The sequence below is a fragment of the Salvia miltiorrhiza genome, chromosome 5 (assembly GCF_028751815.1).
Source record: "Salvia miltiorrhiza cultivar Shanhuang (shh) chromosome 5, IMPLAD_Smil_shh, whole genome shotgun sequence".
Taxonomy (NCBI): domain Eukaryota; kingdom Viridiplantae; phylum Streptophyta; class Magnoliopsida; order Lamiales; family Lamiaceae; genus Salvia; species Salvia miltiorrhiza.
Window position 1 is genome coordinate 24,753,021 of NC_080391.1, and position 20,325 is coordinate 24,773,345.

General features: G+C 35.1%; 3 long non-coding RNA genes across 3 annotated transcripts; all 3 read left to right on the forward strand.

Annotated features, from left to right (window-relative positions):
- The first annotated feature begins 336 nt into the window (after positions 1-336).
- On the forward strand, positions 337-1,131 carry LOC131024196 (uncharacterized). Its single transcript, XR_009101690.1, has 2 exons — positions 337-498; positions 949-1,131. It is a non-coding gene; the product is annotated as an uncharacterized LOC131024196 (long non-coding RNA).
- A 5,072-nt stretch (positions 1,132-6,203) lies between these two features.
- LOC131024197 (uncharacterized) lies at positions 6,204-9,469 on the forward strand. The gene is made up of 3 exons (XR_009101691.1): positions 6,204-6,345; positions 8,199-8,265; positions 8,869-9,469. It is a non-coding gene; the product is annotated as an uncharacterized LOC131024197 (long non-coding RNA).
- Positions 9,470-15,917: 6,448 nt separating this feature from the next.
- On the forward strand, positions 15,918-18,841 carry LOC131024198 (uncharacterized). The gene is made up of 3 exons (XR_009101692.1): positions 15,918-16,063; positions 17,917-17,983; positions 18,587-18,841. It is a non-coding gene; the product is annotated as an uncharacterized LOC131024198 (long non-coding RNA).
- The last annotated feature ends 1,484 nt before the right edge of the window (positions 18,842-20,325 follow it).

Sequence of the window (20,325 nt, forward strand, 5' to 3'; positions counted from 1 at the left end):
CAGTTTATGTTCCAATATGTATTATATACGTGTACATATATACGTTAGCTAATTAGATGATTTTACTTAAGATTTATAAGATTGATGAATCATTATATATGTTCTCTATATATATATATATATATTATTGAAATCTGTATAATAATATTTGTTTCCAACTTGCGTTCCGCCTATGTATATATGTGTTCTTAATTTTTATCTATGGTTAAGTATTCTAATTTTATTTATTTAAATAATAATTATTATATTCTTTCTCATTTATTTATGTTAGTAAGTTGAAATTATTATTATTCTATCAAATACGTATTGTAAATATTGTATATATATTTTTTTGATTAGTAAATTATTAGTAATAATAGACAAAGAGTTTATTTACGAATTCATCTTCATGTGCATTCATTGTTTAAGCATATTTTAATTATGATTTCATTATTCATTTTAGGAACGGCGCGCAAGACTTAATTATTTAATTGCAAGTTTTGCTCAAGAAATGTTAAGGTGGGGTTATAACGTTGCATTTAACATTTATCCTTATTATACGTTTTACTCAATTTATATGTGTGAGAAGCAGGCAGAGCCTCCGGGCTATGAGACAGAAAGTTATAACCTACGGGTTATATGAGATAGAAAGTTATAGCCTACGGGTTATATGAGACAGAAAGTTATAACCTACGGGTTATATGAGACAGAAAGTTATAGCCTACGGGCTATATGAGACAGAAAGTTATAACCTACGGGTTATATGAGAAAGAAAGTTATAGCCTACGGGCTATATGAGACAGAAAGTTATATAGCCTTCGGGCTAAGAGACAGAAAGTTATTGCTTTCGGGCAATATGAAAGAGCAGACAGTTTTTATTGCACTTATATTTTGTTGTGATTCTTATAATATGGATAAATGCACCCCACTGAATTTATTGTACTCACCCCAAAATAATATCTTTTTCAGGAGATGACTCGGGCGATGAGAGGCGGGGCGAGTGATGGTCAAGATAAAGAAGAAATAATATTTTATTTTCAATTAGAATAAAGACTCAATTTATGATGTTTAATCACATTTCTCAGTTGGATTTGAATTTTAGTTATTTAAGTATTAAAATCTTATTTATGTTATTCAAAGTGCATTTTATTATTTTAATGAAAAATTGGGGCGTCACAGCATGTGTGATAGACTAGTTCATCGCTATTCAGCTATCCTTGTAGCGATGAATCAACATTCACGACGGACAATTTTGTTGCCAAAGTTAACAATGGACTTGCATTCCGTCGCTAATATTCTAGAGAAGAAGGACTTGAATTTGAAATACATTCATCACTGAGAGCATCTTCAACCCAAATCAAAAACCTATAAAATCTTTGCTCCAATCTAACACCAAAACTTATCTCTATTCACGTTTTTTTTTATTTGGTGAATAGTAAAAACTATATTTGAGTTTATACTATTCACGAATCTATAAAAGCAAACAGTGGTTATATATTGCATAATATATATGTTGATAAATTTCACCAAACAAAGTGTGGATGAAAAAATATAACAAAAAAGAAACATATTTCAATTCGATCATGTAACATAATTTACTTGAGAATATTCAAATTTGGGTTACATCCAACTAGGAGCATAAATTAAGGTAGGCTCATGCTAAAACTGCTCTCTCCCTCCAATAAAAGTAGCTCTAAAAGAAAGTGATATAAATTTTAATAAAAGTACGTAATTAAGTACGTTAATTATAAAATTATTATTACTAGTGATTCATTTGTTATATTATGAGTGGAAAAAGAGATTTATTTTAATGAATTATATGTGATAGAATTAGTTAATAATTAAGTTGATAAATTAAAAATAATATATTATAGAGTGATGTTCATGAATAAAAAGTAATTATGTTTTGTTAACTTACCAAACTACCAAAAGATTACTATTTTTATGAGAGGAAGTGAGTGTTAGATGAAAAAGAAATATGCCAGCATGTATGTCAGCTTGACTAAGAGTAACACCACTAACAAATGTAAGTGGAATATCTACGTCAAGGGGAATTGAAAACAGTAGTTCATTCCGACACATAATTAATTTTATTCAACTTATAAACACTCCACTATCGCTACTAATATACTTTTATACAGTATAATATTTGCTTGTGTGTGTGTCTAGCTGATGACGGCTTCCCATTTTTAACATAATATATATGGCCTTTAGCCAAATATAACACAAACTTCTACTTATTATTTCTTTTCTGTTTTTCTTTTTGTCTAGGAGGAAACGTTTCACTATTAATAATTTGTTATCTCGACAGAAAATTGCAGCTTTTTCACCAATTGGGAAAAAATATATATGTAATAATTCTTTTTTGTATGAGCGACAAAATATATATTGGACTATAATATATTCTTCCAACCTTCTTAACCTACTTTTAAAAATAACTACTATACGCCCATTCGTACGATGCACGACGCACAACGAAATTAAATGATAAATTTAAATTAATAAATATAAAAAATTAAAATATAAGCAAATACAAAATATGTTTTAATAAAATATAATAATTCACATCAATTATTCAATAAAATCCTGAATTTAAAAATGTAAATATTTAGTTCCTGAATTTAAAAATGTAAATATTTAATTTATACAAAATGTAATGATAATTATAGTTATTAAATAAATTTAAAAATTATTCGATAATGAAATTTTGTACTATGCATATATTATTCATCATAATAAATATTTTTATACACAAACATAAATAAAAAGTTATAAATTTTTAATGAAGATAAAGAAAATAAAATATTTTAAAATTTACATAGCTTATTTATTTTAAATTCATTTTTGATGATTTTTATACTATATTAAATTTAAGATACATATTGATTATTTTTTAAGATAATATTGTTATTTAATAAACTATATTAAATTTAAGATACATATTGATAATTTTTTGATGATGCTTAGAAAATAATTACAATATAAAAAGAAGATAATAGTGAAATTTTGGTGCATATATAGTGAAGTTTTATCTGTTACAACCTTACAATAAATGGAGATGAATCATTAAAGGGAAACTAAAATTCTAAGACAAAGTTCGATTATTTTATAAATTAAGATAAACCTCTAAATTAGTTAATCTAAAGTACATAATCTATAAAAGTTCCTAGACAATTATTTTTCAATTTACTAATTATTTTTATTAATTGTGAAATTTAATTGCTATAATGGTTACAATTTATATTTTTTATTAGTATAAATTAAAAAATATAAAATGACTTAGTGGAAACCGTGAAATCGTGGGTGCTGCAAAATTTATAACTGTTCAAAATATGCGCAACAATTTAATTCAACAACTTAGGCACAAATTCTTTCAAAATGTTAGCTGTCATTATGATTTTCTAAAAAATCGTTCAATCACAAATTTCAAAATTTTGGAGGGAGTAGTGGCGGGAAAATATAGCCGTTAGACTGCTCTTTTATATGATATATATATAGATTGCATTCATTATTACTTTTACTATCTTTATTTTTTGTGGTACTCATTATCCACTCATCAAATACACAACTAACTTTTATTAAAACTAGTGTCACCCTCCTTTAGGAAGATATCTGAGGGATGGATGGAATGATAAGTAATCTATATTTTGTGCCAATGACATTTTTTATATTAACATACATAGATTATTATTTGTTTTCTTGACCATGAGGTTATTTGCTCTTTTTTTTTTCCGAGTGTAGTTGTCATTGTTTTGTTTTCCGTTATGAGGGTGGTTTCGGATTTACTTCGGGGCGATGGTTAAGTCGGGAGTAGGGGTGTGCAGCGGGTCGGACCCGGACCGACCCGTCGGGTTTGTTGGACCAAAAATTTTGAGAGAACGGACCGACCCGGACCGAAAAATGTGTGCGGGCCGACCCGGACCCGGACCGAACCCGAACAACGGGTCCGCTTCGGTCCGGGTCCGACCCGCTGAGGCCGAAATTATTATTTTTTTCCTATTTCGCTCTTAATTTTCATACATAAAACATAATAAATACGATACAAATACATATCAATATCATAGTTCCATCATTGACAATCCACAACTCAATCTTTAGGGTTAGAAATCTGAAAATTTAATTTTATTAATACTATTTTAAATATTAAATATATAAAAAATAATTAATTTATAAATACATGGGTCGGTCCGGGTTCGGCGGGTTCGACCGGGTTTTGACCCGGACCGACCCGACAAAAGTTCGGTCCAAGAAAATTGGCCCGGACCGGACCAAACATAGGTCTTGGGTCGGTTTGGTCCGGACCGAACACGCCGGTTCGGGCGGGTTTGACGGGTTCGGGTTGGGTCTGCACACCCCTAGTCGGGAGCTTCCGAAGCAAATCCCCTTCCTCATGTTGTTGAGCGTAGAGCTTGATTGAATTAAACTCGAACAAGAACAGATAACGCACAGAATCTCAAGATCCAACACCCTAGAAAACTAGAACACTTTGATTTTACGTGGTTCTGTTCAAAAGAACCTACGTCTACGGTAGAGTCACCAAAAAATTCACTATGAAAACAAGAAAGAATGTTTTACAGATTACAAGATTCGCTCAAGGAGATGAACAAGAATCTAAAACCTCTCAAGAAATCTTTTCTCTCCAGTAACCAGCTAATTTCTTTTGCGATGAACCCTAAGATTACAATTATCTCTCAACAGCTAAAAGAAGTAACAGAAAATGATGCTATATACCACAACAAGTAAAGCGTGAACCATGTTGCTGCACCGAGTTAATTACAACTGATGTGGCTTGGATATCTTGCAACTTAGTCCCTCAAATGTGCATATATGACTATGCACTCCATGTATACGTGGAATTGTCATTAACACCAACAATCTCCACCTTGATGACAACCTTCCACTATTCACAGCTACTCTAAAATTCAGTTCCTCTGCAAGAACATGCCCCATCACAGGGCATCCTTCATTTTGCCTTAAGCAAATCTCAGAACATTTACTAAATCCAAACAATATTTGAATTTAGCACTAGGTAGAAGCTTTGTCAGCATATCCGCTGCGTTTTCTTAAGTTGAAACCTTCACAATCTTGATCTCACCCTTATTGACAACATCTCTGACATAGTGAAATCTTATGTCAATATGCTTGGATCTTTCGTGAAATACCCGATTTTTAACCAAATGAATCGCGCTTTGACTATCACAATTCACCTCCACCACTTCTTGTAAAATTCCCAGATCTGCAAGCATACCTTTTAACCAAGTTGCTTCCTTCACTACTTCTGTAATTGCCATGTATTCAGCCTCAGTAGTAGACAAAGCTACCACCGGCTGCAACATGGACTTCCAGCTAATGGCTGATCCATATAAGGTAAAGATAAAACCTGTTTGAGATTTTCTGGTATCCAGATTTGATGCAAAATTTGAATCAACATAGCCCTTTAATGGATTTCTCTCAAAACTCTCTGCCTTCTTGAACATTATTCCATATTCTGCAGCTCATTTCAAGTATCCGAAAACCCACTTTTGTAATACCCGGGCTTTTGATTACGTGATTAATTGCTTGAGTTTGAGTAATTAAGGTTTAGATCCCTTGTCTGATTTACTTTGTAAAGAGATGAGGAGTTATATGAAGTTCCCTTGTTATTTTTAAGACGTTGAGATGTTCTTTTGATGATGTGTGGATGATGTGGGATTTTAAATCCGTAGTTGAGTTTGAGTATTTGAATAATTCGAGATAATTATTTGAATGAGAACGATGAACTCGGAAGTGAAATCTGAGTCCGTTAAGACGTTTTTGAAATTTTTGACTTTTTGACGATGAATAGTAAAATACGGCTATTTCGTCTTTTTGTCGACTTTCAAAATTTTACGTGCACGTCGTCGAGAAATATTCTTAGTTTTTCGATACGAGTCCAATAATGAAAGTTTTTATTTTTGGACGACGAGTGAATAGTAAACCGGGATTTCTCGATAAACGAACCGAGCTTGTTTATCAGAATTTCGAGAACGAGCTTGCGTTTTCTATATTTATATAGAATTACGAGTGTAATGAAAGTGAGTAGGAGTTAAGAGGACGAGTAACGAAGAATATGGGTAGTTAGTCGTTAAAACGAGACGAAACGAGATATTTAACGACTAAGTGGGATAATATACTATCTAACCTACCCTACCCCTAACCACCCCCAACCGCCCAAACCCACTCACTCACACTATATCACGTTGATATCAGCCACAACACACACACTAACACCTAAAACACACACACACTTCACGCATAACACCATTTTCTTTGGTGTTGGAGCTTTTGACCTCCGATTTGAGCACCGAGACGAGCGTCGATCATCTTTTCGATCACGTATCTAAGTAGGTAAGATCTCTACCTACGTTTTGATGGTTTTCTTTTCGATTTTCGTCGACGTCGAAAAACGTCGATTCTCGACTTTATTTTGAAACGACGTCGGATCGTCGTGAAATTTTAGTATGTTGTTCTTGGGTAGATGTTGAGCATGTTTAATGAAGGGAGTAAGAACGGAACGAACCGTAGCTATGAAACCCATGAGGGCAGCCCCGTTTTTCACATATTAGCTTGTCTTTCGATTTTTGTTTGATCGTTTTGACTTGATATTTGTGCTTAGGGGTATGCTAGAATCGATATATATTAAATTCGTATTTTTCCAAGCACGAAAATTGTATAAATTTTTAGAGTATGATTATTTAAATTCGTGAAGTTTGAGACGTTGCATAATGAATATTATTGCGTATATGTGTTCTACGATATCACATGAGCATGCTAATTGATTTACAATTTATGGATGATAATTGTTGAACGAAATTAAAACTGGAATTCTGTCAAAATTTTACAGCAGTTTCAAGCTTATGTTTCGATGAGTTTTCATTGCTTGATGGCTCTGAAATTTTAGTATGTTTATCTATGATATGTGTATTTCGTTGCTGCAAAATTTCATGTCTTTTGGATGATGTTTGCTATTTTAAAGATATTTTGAAAAATCCTTGACAGAATCTGTCAACTATTGGTAGACTTCACAAAAACGTTTATATCTATTAATCCATGAAGGATTTTGCATCACCGTTTTTTTTAAACGAAACTAGACTTCAATACTTTTCTAAAAACATAAGATTTCGATTTTTATGACCTCTGAAACAGAGCAGTTTATTATTTCAAAAATGCCCTGTTCTGCTGTCATATTTGTCCAACAGTAAAAGTGTATGAGTTTCATTGTTTATTTGGCAGATCATATGAACGTTTTCTCTTGTGAAATTTTAACCAAATCTTCAAGGATACCTTTAGTTTTGGATGATTAAATTTGATGGAATTTTATTAAGGTTTGCCTTGGTTTCTAATGGCCTAAACAAAATTGGCAGAAACTGTCAATCTTTGACAGCCTGCACTAAAAGAGCAATATCTCCAAAAACCTTTAACCTTTTTGGTTAACTACCATTTTTAGAGTGAACTACACTTCATGAAGTTTTTGAGATCAATTGGTATGAGAGTTTATGATGATTGAGTTGGTTGTTATGAAGTTTTAAAGATGACACAAAAACAGCAAAACTTTCTAGAAAATAACTTGATTATATTTGTTTTGATGGATGATACGATATGACTAAATGGTGTGAGTTGTGAGAGTTATGATTAACGCACATAAATGTTGGTATCTGACACTCGAACAATTGGTGTCGAGTATAAATGATAGTTTACTGATAAAGAGTTTTGATGATTTTGAATTGTTTGGGTTGCGTTGAAAAGATGTCAAGATGTTAAGTTTTGAGTCGAGAGACGAGTTCACGTAGTGAGATTCACGCGTTGAAATCTCGTGGCTGACATGATATATGAATAGGTCATGCCGAAATTTTTAGTGAAATTAGAATTTGAGCATAGTCAATTCTTGTTGACCCGTGACTCAAATACATGCCTAATGGAAAGTTTAACTTTCTAATCGGTTAATTAGACGAGATGAGAGCGAATAGATCTGCTAAGAAAGTGGACTTTTCGATGTGTTAAATATTTCTTTTAATTGAAGCGCTGCTAATTATAACATAAGGATGTTATAATTAATGAGTAATGACGAGAGATAATAATTGTTATATTGATTAACAATCAAGAGAGATGAACATTAGAGATACTAATGTTTCATAAAAGAGATTAGATTATTAATCGAGGTTTCTTTTATAACTTCTCACCAATTCTTCATAACGATGAAGGTCCTTTTGGGAAGTAACGACTTGAGGGAGAGAGTGACGTTACTCATTGATACAGAGACACAACGAGGTGGGCATTACTTTTATTATACGTATATAGAGATCCCCTGCTTGTCATAGGCCTCTTATACGAATGAATGCATGAGATGATTTAACTGTTAATTTCAGTTTTATATATCTATCAAACGAGTTTAATGCTACCTTTGAGCAAGTTATTTCATGACAAAATCTTTGAGTTAAAGTTATTTCAAGTATTGTCTTGCCATAAAATGTTTAAATTTTAGTATGATATCTATCTGCTTTGGCTTTGCCAATGATGCAATCGAATTCGGGTCCTGAGCAGTTGATAGCTATCCTGCCAGGACTAGTGTACACCAGTGACCGTGAGTCATCTAGCGGGTTGGCCGGTCAAGTGACCGTGAGAGGTGGCCACCTCTCCGGCACACAGTTTCAGATATGATAGATTACAAAAGAACTTAGTCTGATCAGACGAACTTTAAGAATCACAAATGAACTTAGTAAGCTTGGGCCTTTTTAGCGAAAAACTCCCTTGCTGTACTGTTTATGATGGCATGACAATTTACAGTTTTGAAGCATGTATTTTTATACCTAGGCATACGTGCCCACTGAGTGCTTTTGTACTCAGCCCTGCATATGTTTTCTAAATGTGCAGGTTGAGCTGATGTGATGATGGTGCTGCAATGAGCGGAGTCTCCAGGGTTGTTAATAAATAGTTAACCTGTCTAGAATATGTCTTCATACATATGTCTAGCTACTTTCCGCTGTAAGATGTTGTTGATGTTATAGTATGTTATGTCATACTTTGAGTCTTAAGAGAATGGTTTCATACGATGTATAACTTGATTAATGATATTAATTAAGTTTTATGTTGTCTTTCATAGACTGTTTTCAATTGAGTATTAATGAATAAAAATGACGAGTTTTATTAAGATGAGTAAGTTTTACGGCTATAAATGACGCCCCTTTTCTTCCCCTTCTTCTTTAACCCCATCCCTAGTCGTGGATCACTCGGCCTAACTATCCATAGTTAGGGCGGGCTGTGACAGAGTGGTATCAGAGCGAAGGAAAGCTCTGAATTTGAAGTCTTGAGTTTAGTCTAGAATGAGTTACTAGGCTAATAGTTATTAACAACCGTGAGCTCAGCGCACCATCACACCAGGCTCAACGAGGTATGTAAAATTTCAAAGTTTATTTGACGTTAAATTTTGAAGAGCATGATGTTGAGGTTATATGATGAGTTATGATGTTACACTTTGAAGATGCATAATTTGAGTTTGAGGATGACAACATGATTAATAATGAGTTATTATGTTGTAAGAGTATGATGTTGATGTTACATGATGAATCATGAGAGCGTTTATATCATATGATGTTATATGATTGAAGATGCATAATTATGAGTTATGATGTGATGTATTTGAGATGTTTTGTGATGAGAATTGTTTGAGCAGTTGTGATAAGTCACGATGATTTAGATGAAGGAATCTAATGTCATTGTTAAGAGAGATTTTCTACTAAGTAGAAGGATGAAATGAGAACTTAGAGCTAAAGCTTGAGAGAATTAGCAATTGCTTTAAGTACTTGTTGGTTTGAGTTATGAGTTTGAGTTATGAGCTTGAGTATAATAGCATGATTAATGATGAGTTATTAGCATGCTGCAATGAGATATTGTACGATATGTTGAGTTGTTTGGTGACGCGAGTTTTGCTCACGCAACCTTAATGGTACTTGAGAAGGTATCATGAGCCATAGTATTTGGAGATGGCTTTGAGAGAGAATTGTTGAGTTGTCTTACTGAGTCACGATGATTTAGATTAAGGGATCTAATATCATTGTTTAGAGAGATTCTCTACTAAGTAACGACGGGACGAGATGAGAATTTAGATGTTTTGAGCTTGAGTTTTAAGATAACAGTACTACTTAATAGGAGTTTTGCTAAGTTATGTTTTGTTTATTTCTGTTGCTGGAGCCAAGTAGAGTTAGTTCCTAGAGTCACCTTTAAGTTCTCCTTATAGGTTGGCCAGGACTGTTGGCACTGCACGAAAGTGGACTGTTGTGAGATCGAACTCAGGAAAGATCGGATACGAGGACGAGGCGTACAGTATGTGGTACAGAGATACCCTAGCAGATTTTCAAACACATGTTCATAGACTATGAAAGGATGAAAGCCTTATGGTTGTTACTAGACTGGATGGCATCGTGCACCTAGTCCCCGTGCTACTAATCGAGTGGTAGGATTGAGCAAGGAAGAAAGCCACTCAATATGATGGGACATGTCGTCTTGAGCATTGGACCCACAGGAGATGGGATTTGTTACAGATACCCAGATTTTCTATGCGGATCTACTGACCGGATGCTTGTTTTCTACCAGGGACTCTAGAAGAGTGTAGTAGATATCGAGTCGATCCTTGAGTATCAGTTACCAAAGATTATAAAATGATAAACAATAATGAGGATGAGAAGTAGCCGAGGAGGGCTAGAGTTGATGAGGATGAGAAGAGAAGTCGATGTAGGCTAGAGCTAAGGATGATCTTGAGAGTATGCGCGGTACACCCTCGTTTTTGATTAGTTGCAATTACATTGCGATGTATATAACTTACTTAGGAGATACTGGTACTTGAGATTTTGACATGATGATAGATAAGCATGCGAATTTAGTACCCTACTGATGTTAAATAGATGGATGTTCCTAGTGTGCTAAAGTAGCAACTAGATGAGTTAACTGGTAGCAATTACCGTAGGAGGTCCAGACCGAGACATAGTACTATTAATGGTGTCGATTTAGAAGGGACATTACGATAGATACTATGGTTTTTGTAGGGTTTAAATAACCCCTTTATGTAAGCCCTCTAAAAAGAGGCATTCTACTGATGGATATATTTTGTGGACTCGAGTGGTCTTTTTGTTAGCATTTCGTGAGTGCTTATTGCCTTACAGATGAATGTTAAGGTGACCGTGAGGGTTTCCTTAAAGTTGAGTTAGTAAATTGAACTTGAGTTTTGAGGATGCTTAGAGCGTGGTCGAGTTGAGTTTTCCTTTTGTGATTTCAAAAATGCCTCAAAGATGTCATCAAGAGTGTGATGTGAAGGATAGGCGGGATAATACTCCGCCACCACCACCGCAACATGAGAGGAGAGTAAAAAAATATTGAACTTTCGAAACAAGAGTCTAGAACATAGGACCCTGAGTTTAAGCTTTTAGCTTGCTGGTGTGAACTTAAGTTTTGTTATGTATAGTATGTTGAGGGTTTAGAAGACACAGAATTTCCAAGTTCGGGATAGTATATCCCGTGTGACTGGGGAGTGATTATGTTGGACCTGGCCAGTCCGCATGATCCAAATCTCAGTAGACGTGTTTTGGGTTTATAAACCCACGTGTTTCAACTTTCGGTTGAAAAGCCAGATGGGTTCTTACTCTAGGTCATTTTTGTTCGACCTGGTAGTTACTTCATTCTACCCTCTGGTCATTCATTTGAGTCTCTTGAACAATTTGTTTTGATGTCGTTCTATGGTTGAACCCTTACAACTTTTGAGTTATCCTAGTAGATTCTTTTGATGTATAAGACTAGTGAGAGGCACGTCAGAGGACTTTAACACCCGAGCAACTGGTAAACTACACCTGAGAACAATTCAAGGCTACTCTTGAGAAATATGTACCAAGGAGTACAGTAAGCAGCAAGAGGCTGACTATCGAAGTTTGATGCAAGGAAAGAAATCGGTTGTAGAGTATAACCGAGAATTCTATGAGCTATCACGATTTGCTCATCAGAAGATGGATACTGATGATGAGATGTCTGAGTTTTATGTGCCGGTTTAAGGCAGGACTTTAAGGTAGTATTGGGCAAGTTATTGGATGCATCAGTTAGAATCCTGTTTAATACAGGAGCCTCGCATTCTTTAAGTGTTTGAAGCATGTTACCTTCAAACTCGAACCAAAACGAGCTAGTCCCAAGTTGAGAGTAATCACTCCTGTAGGAAGAGCTACTACAGTTTCTCACATGATTTCTAAATTAGAGTTTGAGTTAGGATCACTAAAGATGAAAACAAGAACCTTGCACTTAATGCCTATGTGGAACGTAGACATTATTCTAAGGATGGACTGGTTAGCAGAGAACTTTGCCCCGATTGATTGTAAGAAGAGACAGATAACTTTCCAACCACCTGGGAAGGAACAGACATGTTTTCACGGCATTGATAGAAAGAAGATAGTTCCAATAATTTCGGCACTTCAGGCGTCGAAATTGGTAAAGAAGAAAGGAGCACAAGCTTACATAGTTTACTTGAATGATGAAGGAGAATCAAGTAAAAACTTTGAGGATGTAGTAGTGGTAAGGGAATATAGAGATGTATTTCCCGAGGTCTTACCAGGATTGCCACCAACAAGATAGTTGGAGTTCACTATCGACCTAGAACCTGGATCAGCACTAGTGTCGAAGGCACCCTATAGAATGGCGCCTAAGGAGCTACAAGAGCTGAAGATTCAGCTACAAGAATTGCTCGAGTTAGGTTTTATTTGACGTAGTGTATCCCCGTGGGGAGCACCAGTCTTTTTTTGTCAAAAAGAAGGATGACACGTTGAGAATGTGCATAGATTATCGAGAGCTGAATAAATTGACACTCAAGAACAAATATCCTTTGCCGAGGATAGATGACTTGTTTGATCAATTACGAGGAGCGAGTTTTTCTTGAAAGTTGACTTGAGATCATAATACCACTAGTTCAAATTTTGACAGGAGGATACACCTAAGACAGCTTTTCAAATGAGGTATGAGCACTATGAGTTCATAGTTATGCCATTCGGTTTGACGAAGGCACCAGTAGTTTTCATGGATCACATGAATCGAGTGTTCCATCAATAACTGGATAAATTTATCTTAGCATAGATGATATTCTCATCTATTCGAAGAATGAGCAGGAGCGCCAAAACATTTGAGAACGATGTTGGAAACGCTAAGAGTTGAGAAGCTTTTTGCCAAATTCACCAAGTGCGAGTTTTGGTTGAACGAAGTAACTTTTCTAGGACATATTGTATCATCCGAAAGAATTAAAGTTGACCCCGTCAAGGTACAAGTTGTACATGAGTGGAGATCACCAACTACGCCTAACGAGATTCGCAACTTTTTAGGTTTAGCAGGATACTATCAGAGGTTTATTAAAGGATTTTCCATGATAGCAAGACCGAGAAAAGAAGTTAAGTACAATTGGAAAGAGGAGTGTAAAGAGAGTTTTTAAGAGCTTAAAGGAAATTGACTACAGCACCAGTGCTGCTAGTCCCGGAAATGGATAAAGAGTATACCATCTACACAGATGCGTCAAAGAATGGGCTAGGATGTGTTTTGATGCAAGAAGGAAGAGTTATAGTCTATGCATCACGACAACTTAGATCCCACGAGATAAATTATCCAATGCATGATTTAGAGCTTGCAGCCGTTGTGCATGCCCAAAAAAAAAAAATTTGGAGACATCATCTCTACGGAGTTAGATGTGAGATTTTCACGGACCACAAAACTTTGAAATACTTTTTCAAGCATAAGGATATTAACATGAGGCAAATGAGATGGCTCGAATTAGTAAAGGATGTTAATTGCGACATTAACTATCACCCTGGCAAGGCCAATGTAGTAGCCGATGCATTGAGCCGAAAGGTCTCGTCAAAGTTAGGATGTATTCTCACGAGAGAGGATGAGCTTATAAAGGACTTTGACAAGATGAGGATAGAGATGATAAAACCACCAGGGACGATAGCGAGTATTGTTGCGACGATGCATAGTTTGAGGAAAATGGTGATTGAAGCACAAGGAAAGATGAGACAATGAACAAGTTACGAGAAAGGATAAGAGCAGGAGATCTCAAGAGTTACAAAAAAAAAAAAAAAAAAAATCAGACAATGCTATCTTATTTGAGGGGAGAAGATGCATTCCCCGCGATGATGAACTTAAGAATACGATCATGAGTGAGACTCATAACACGCCTTACACCGCCCACCCAGGAGGCACAAAGATGTATCAGGTTGTAAAAAAAATAGATTTTTGTGGGACGGAATGAAATGAGACATAGCTTCGTTTGTAGAGCGATGCTTAGCTTGTCAGCAAGTGAAAGCATTACACCAACGACCCTATGGGAAGTTAAAACCGTTGGAGATTCCCGAGTGGAAATGGGATCACATAGCGATGGATTTTGTGACAGCTTTACCCAAAAGTCAAAGAGGAAATACAGCAATTTGGGTGATTGTAGATCGACTAACAAAATCTGCACATTTCATACCGATCCTAATCGCGTATGGACCAGATAAGTTATCACAATTGTACGTTCGTGAGATTATAAGATTGCATTGAGTACCGGTGTAGATCACCTCAGAAAGAAAAAAAAAATTTACATCACATTTTTGGATGAGTTACAGAAAGAGTTGGGTACAAGGATGAATTTTAGCATAGCAGACGATAGAAGATATGATAAGAACTACTATCCTTGATAGAGGAGTAAATCGGGAGAATGTGTTGCCACTAATTGAGTTTGCCTATAGGATGTGAGACAAAGTTTCGAGATAGGAAACAAAGTTTTCTTGAAGGTTTCACCCTCAAAGGGGATGAATAGATTTGGAGTTAAAGGACAGCTTAGACCCAGAGTTATAAGTCCTTACGAGATATTGCAAAAGATAGGTCCAATAGCGTATAGGTTGGCTTTGTCACCTAGCTTTGGAAATGTGCATAACGTGTTTCACGTGTCACAATTGAGAGGATATATATTTTACCCAAACCATGTGGTTTACTAAGAAGAAATGATCTTAGAACCAGACTTGAGTTATGAAGAGAGACCTCAGATGATGCTAGATCATAAATTCGGCAATTGAGTAATAGGTCGATTACATTGGATAAGGTCCAATGGAGATATGATAGTTAGAAAGAAGTGGAAAGAGAGCTTGAGGATAAGATGTGAGAGAAGTACCCGAAACATTTACAAGAGGTACAAATTTCGGGACGAAATTTATTTTAAGGGGGAGGGTATGTAATACCCGGGCTTTTGATTACGTGATTAATTGCTTGAGTTTGAGTAATTAAGGTTTAGATCCCTTGTCTGATTTACTTTGTAAAGAGATGAGGAGTTATATGAAGTTCCCTTGTTATTTTTAAGACGTTGAGATGTTCTTTTGATGATGTGTGGATGATGTGGGATTTTAAATCCGTAGTTGAGTTTGAGTATTTGAATAATTCGAGATAATTATTTGAATGAGAACGATGAACTCGGAAGTGAAATCTGAGTCCGTTAAGACGTTTTTGAAATTTTTGACTTTTTGACGATGAATAGTAAAATACGGCTATTTCGTCTTTTTGTCGACTTTCAAAATTTTACGTGCACGTCGTCGAGAAATATTCTTAGTTTTTCGATACGAGTCCAATAATGAAAGTTTTTATTTTTGGACGACGAGTGAATAGTAAACCGGGATTTCTCGATAAACGAACCGAGCTTGTTTATCAGAATTTCGAGAACGAGCTTGCGTTTTCTATATTTATATAGAATTACGAGTGTAATGAAAGTGAGTAGGAGTTAAGAGGACGAGTAACGAAGAATATGGGTAGTTAGTCGTTAAAACGAGACGAAACGAGATATTTAACGACTAAGTGGGATAATATACTATCTAACCTACCCTACCCCTAACCACCCCCCAACCGCCCAAACCCACTCACTCACACTATATCACGTTGATATCAGCCACAACACACACACTAACACCTAAAACACACACACACTTCACGCATAACACCATTTTCTTTGGTGTTGGAGCTTTTGACCTCCGATTTGAGCACCGAGACGAGCGTCGATCATCTTTTCGATCACGTATCTAAGTAGGTAAGATCTCTACCTACGTTTTGATGGTTTTCTTTTCGATTTTCGTCGACGTCGAAAAACGTCGATTCTCGACTTTATTTTGAAACGACGTCGGATCGTCGTGAAATTTTAGTATGTTGTTCTTGGGTAGATGTTGAGCATGTTTAATGAAGGGAGTAAGAACGGAACGAACCGTAGCTATGAAACCCATGAGGGCAGCCCCGTTTTTCACATATTAGCTTGTCTTTCGATTTTTGTTTGATCGTTTTGACTTGATATTTGTGCTTAGGGGTATGCTAGAATCGATATATATTAAATTCGTATTTTTCCAAGCACGAAAATTGTATAAATTTTTAGAGTATGATTATTTAAATTCGTGAAGTTTGAGACGTTGCATAATGAATATTATTGCGTATATGTGTTCTACGATATCACATGAGCATGCTAATTGATTTACAATTTATGGATGATAATTGTTGAACGAAATTAAAACTGGAATTCTGTCAAAATTTTACAGCAGTTTCAAGCTTATGTTTCGATGAGTTTTCATTGCTTGATGGCTCTGAAATTTTAGTATGTTTATCTATGATATGTGTATTTCGTTGCTGCAAAATTTCATGTCTTTTGGATGATGTTTGCTATTTTAAAGATATTTTGAAAAATCCTTGACAGAATCTGTCAACTATTGGTAGACTTCACAAAAACGTTTATATCTATTAATCCATGAAGGATTTTGCATCACCGTTTTTTTTAAACGAAACTAGACTTCAATACTTTTCTAAAAACATAAGATTTCGATTTTTATGACCTCTGAAACAGAGCAGTTTATTATTTCAAAAATGCCCTGTTCTGCTGTCATATTTGTCCAACAGTAAAAGTGTATGAGTTTCATTGTTTATTTGGCAGATCATATGAACGTTTTCTCTTGTGAAATTTTAACCAAATCTTCAAGGATACCTTTAGTTTTGGATGATTAAATTTGATGGAATTTTATTAAGGTTTGCCTTGGTTTCTAATGGCCTAAACAAAATTGGCAGAAACTGTCAATCTTTGACAGCCTGCACTAAAAGAGCAATATCTCCAAAAACCTTTAACCTTTTTGGTTAACTACCATTTTTAGAGTGAACTACACTTCATGAAGTTTTTGAGATCAATTGGTATGAGAGTTTATGATGATTGAGTTGGTTGTTATGAAGTTTTAAAGATGACACAAAAACAGCAAAACTTTCTAGAAAATAACTTGATTATATTTGTTTTGATGGATGATACGATATGACTAAATGGTGTGAGTTGTGAGAGTTATGATTAACGCACATAAATGTTGGTATCTGACACTCGAACAATTGGTGTCGAGTATAAATGATAGTTTACTGATAAAGAGTTTTGATGATTTTGAATTGTTTGGGTTGCGTTGAAAAGATGTCAAGATGTTAAGTTTTGAGTCGAGAGACGAGTTCACGTAGTGAGATTCACGCGTTGAAATCTCGTGGCTGACATGATATATGAATAGGTCATGCCGAAATTTTTAGTGAAATTAGAATTTGAGCATAGTCAATTCTTGTTGACCCGTGACTCAAATACATGCCTAATGGAAAGTTTAACTTTCTAATCGGTTAATTAGACGAGATGAGAGCGAATAGATCTGCTAAGAAAGTGGACTTTTCGATGTGTTAAATATTTCTTTTAATTGAAGCGCTGCTAATTATAACATAAGGATGTTATAATTAATGAGTAATGACGAGAGATAATAATTGTTATATTGATTAACAATCAAGAGAGATGAACATTAGAGATACTAATGTTTCATAAAAGAGATTAGATTATTAATCGAGGTTTCTTTTATAACTTCTCACCAATTCTTCATAACGATGAAGGTCCTTTTGGGAAGTAACGACTTGAGGGAGAGAGTGACGTTACTCATTGATACAGAGACACAACGAGGTGGGCATTACTTTTATTATACGTATATAGAGATCCCCTGCTTGTCATAGGCCTCTTATACGAATGAATGCATGAGATGATTTAACTGTTAATTTCAGTTTTATATATCTATCAAACGAGTTTAATGCTACCTTTGAGCAAGTTATTTCATGACAAAATCTTTGAGTTAAAGTTATTTCAAGTATTGTCTTGCCATAAAATGTTTAAATTTTAGTATGATATCTATCTGCTTTGGCTTTGCCAATGATGCAATCGAATTCGGGTCCTGAGCAGTTGATAGCTATCCTGCCAGGACTAGTGTACACCAGTGACCGTGAGTCATCTAGCGGGTTGGCCGGTCAAGTGACCGTGAGAGGTGGCCACCTCTCCGGCACACAGTTTCAGATATGATAGATTACAAAAGAACTTAGTCTGATCAGACGAACTTTAAGAATCACAAATGAACTTAGTAAGCTTGGGCCTTTTTAGCGAAAAACTCCCTTGCTGTACTGTTTATGATGGCATGACAATTTACAGTTTTGAAGCATGTATTTTTATACCTAGGCATACGTGCCCACTGAGTGCTTTTGTACTCAGCCCTGCATATGTTTTCTAAATGTGCAGGTTGAGCTGATGTGATGATGGTGCTGCAATGAGCGGAGTCTCCAGGGTTGTTAATAAATAGCTAACCTGTCTAGAATATGTCTTCATACATATGTCTAGCTACTTTCCGCTGCAAGATGTTGTTGATGTTATAGTATGTTATGTCATACTTTGAGTCTTAAGAGAATGGTTTCATACGATGTATAACTTGATTAATGATATTAATTAAGTTTTATGCTGTCTTTCATAGACTGTTTTCAATTGAGTATTAATGAATAAAAATGACGAGTTTTATTAAGATGAGTAAGTTTTACGGCTATAAATGACGCCCCTTTTCTTCCCCTTCTTCTTTAACCCCATCCCTAGTCGTGGATCACTCGGCCTAACTATCCATAGTTAGGGCGGGCTGTGACAACTTTAGAGCTTCCCAATGGTATCTTCCTGGATCACTCATATACCTGCTGATAACACTCAGTCCATGAGATAAATCAGGCCGACATTGTATACATGATGCTACCAACCCCATTAGCATATGGAATTTTAAGCATCTCTCTCCTTTCTTCTTCAGTTTGTGGCCTCTGATTTTCACTCATCTTTAAATGTTGCCCAAGTGGAGTAGTAACTGCTTTGGACTCATCCATTCTGAACTTCCTCAAAGTCTTCAATATGTAATCCTTTTGCAATAACCACAACTTCCCTTTCTTTCTATTCCTTATAATATCCATGCCCAAGATTCTTCTGGCATCACCAAGCATCTTCATTTCAAATCTCTGCTGAAGATCTTTCTTTAAGCATATCATCTACATATAATAGTAGATAAGATGCTATTGTTCCTTGCTTTCTCCTAACGTACACACAACTGTCATGTGTGGATTTTTCATGATGCTCGGCCCTTAGTCTGCTTCTCTATGCTTTCAATGATTCATTTGATTTACTTTTTTTCTTTTTCAATAAAATTCTTTATATATATATATATATATTGTTATATATTACACAACCAGAATCTGGCCGAACACCGACGGAATATTCCGTCGGTAAGCATCAAAATTCCGTCGGTAAATGGAGATACCGACGGATTATCGACGGATTTCACCCGTCGTTGAAACGCTCGTCGGTAAATGATTTACCGACGGATTTTTTCTGTCCGTCGGTACCCACCGACGGACATCGCCGTCGGTAAGTCTCCGACGCTGGCGTTGGCCGAGGTAGGTGGCGCGTTTACCGACGGAAAATTCCGTCGGTAAATTAATTATTATTTTTAATTATTAATTTTCATTTTTTTTATTATTTTTTTATCAACCTATCTTCGTATTCTACAAGTATTTCGTATTTCTAATGTATTTTGAACTTAATTGCATATGATTTGGCCAACTTCCCAGTGGGTCACCCATCTTACTAGTGCTCTGAGTCAAGCACGCTTAACCTTGAAGTTTATTTCGTGTGGTCGTCAGTAGATAACACGCGTATTATTGATATAAGTAGCACCTATTATTTCATTTAAACCCTATTTCAATATACAATATCATTTATTCATAACCTTAGAATATGTCGAGATGATATCTAAGACTTGTGGTGCCGGCGAAAGAATGATGGTAAATATATGATCGAATTTAAGATAATAAAAAAAATTAATATTATCGTTTATTAAAAAGAGAAAATATTATTGCTAAAAATAACTATTAATTTTAAAATATTTTCAATAATTTAAAAATAATAATAATATAGAAAATTAATTAAAAATAATTAAAAATAAAAAAATA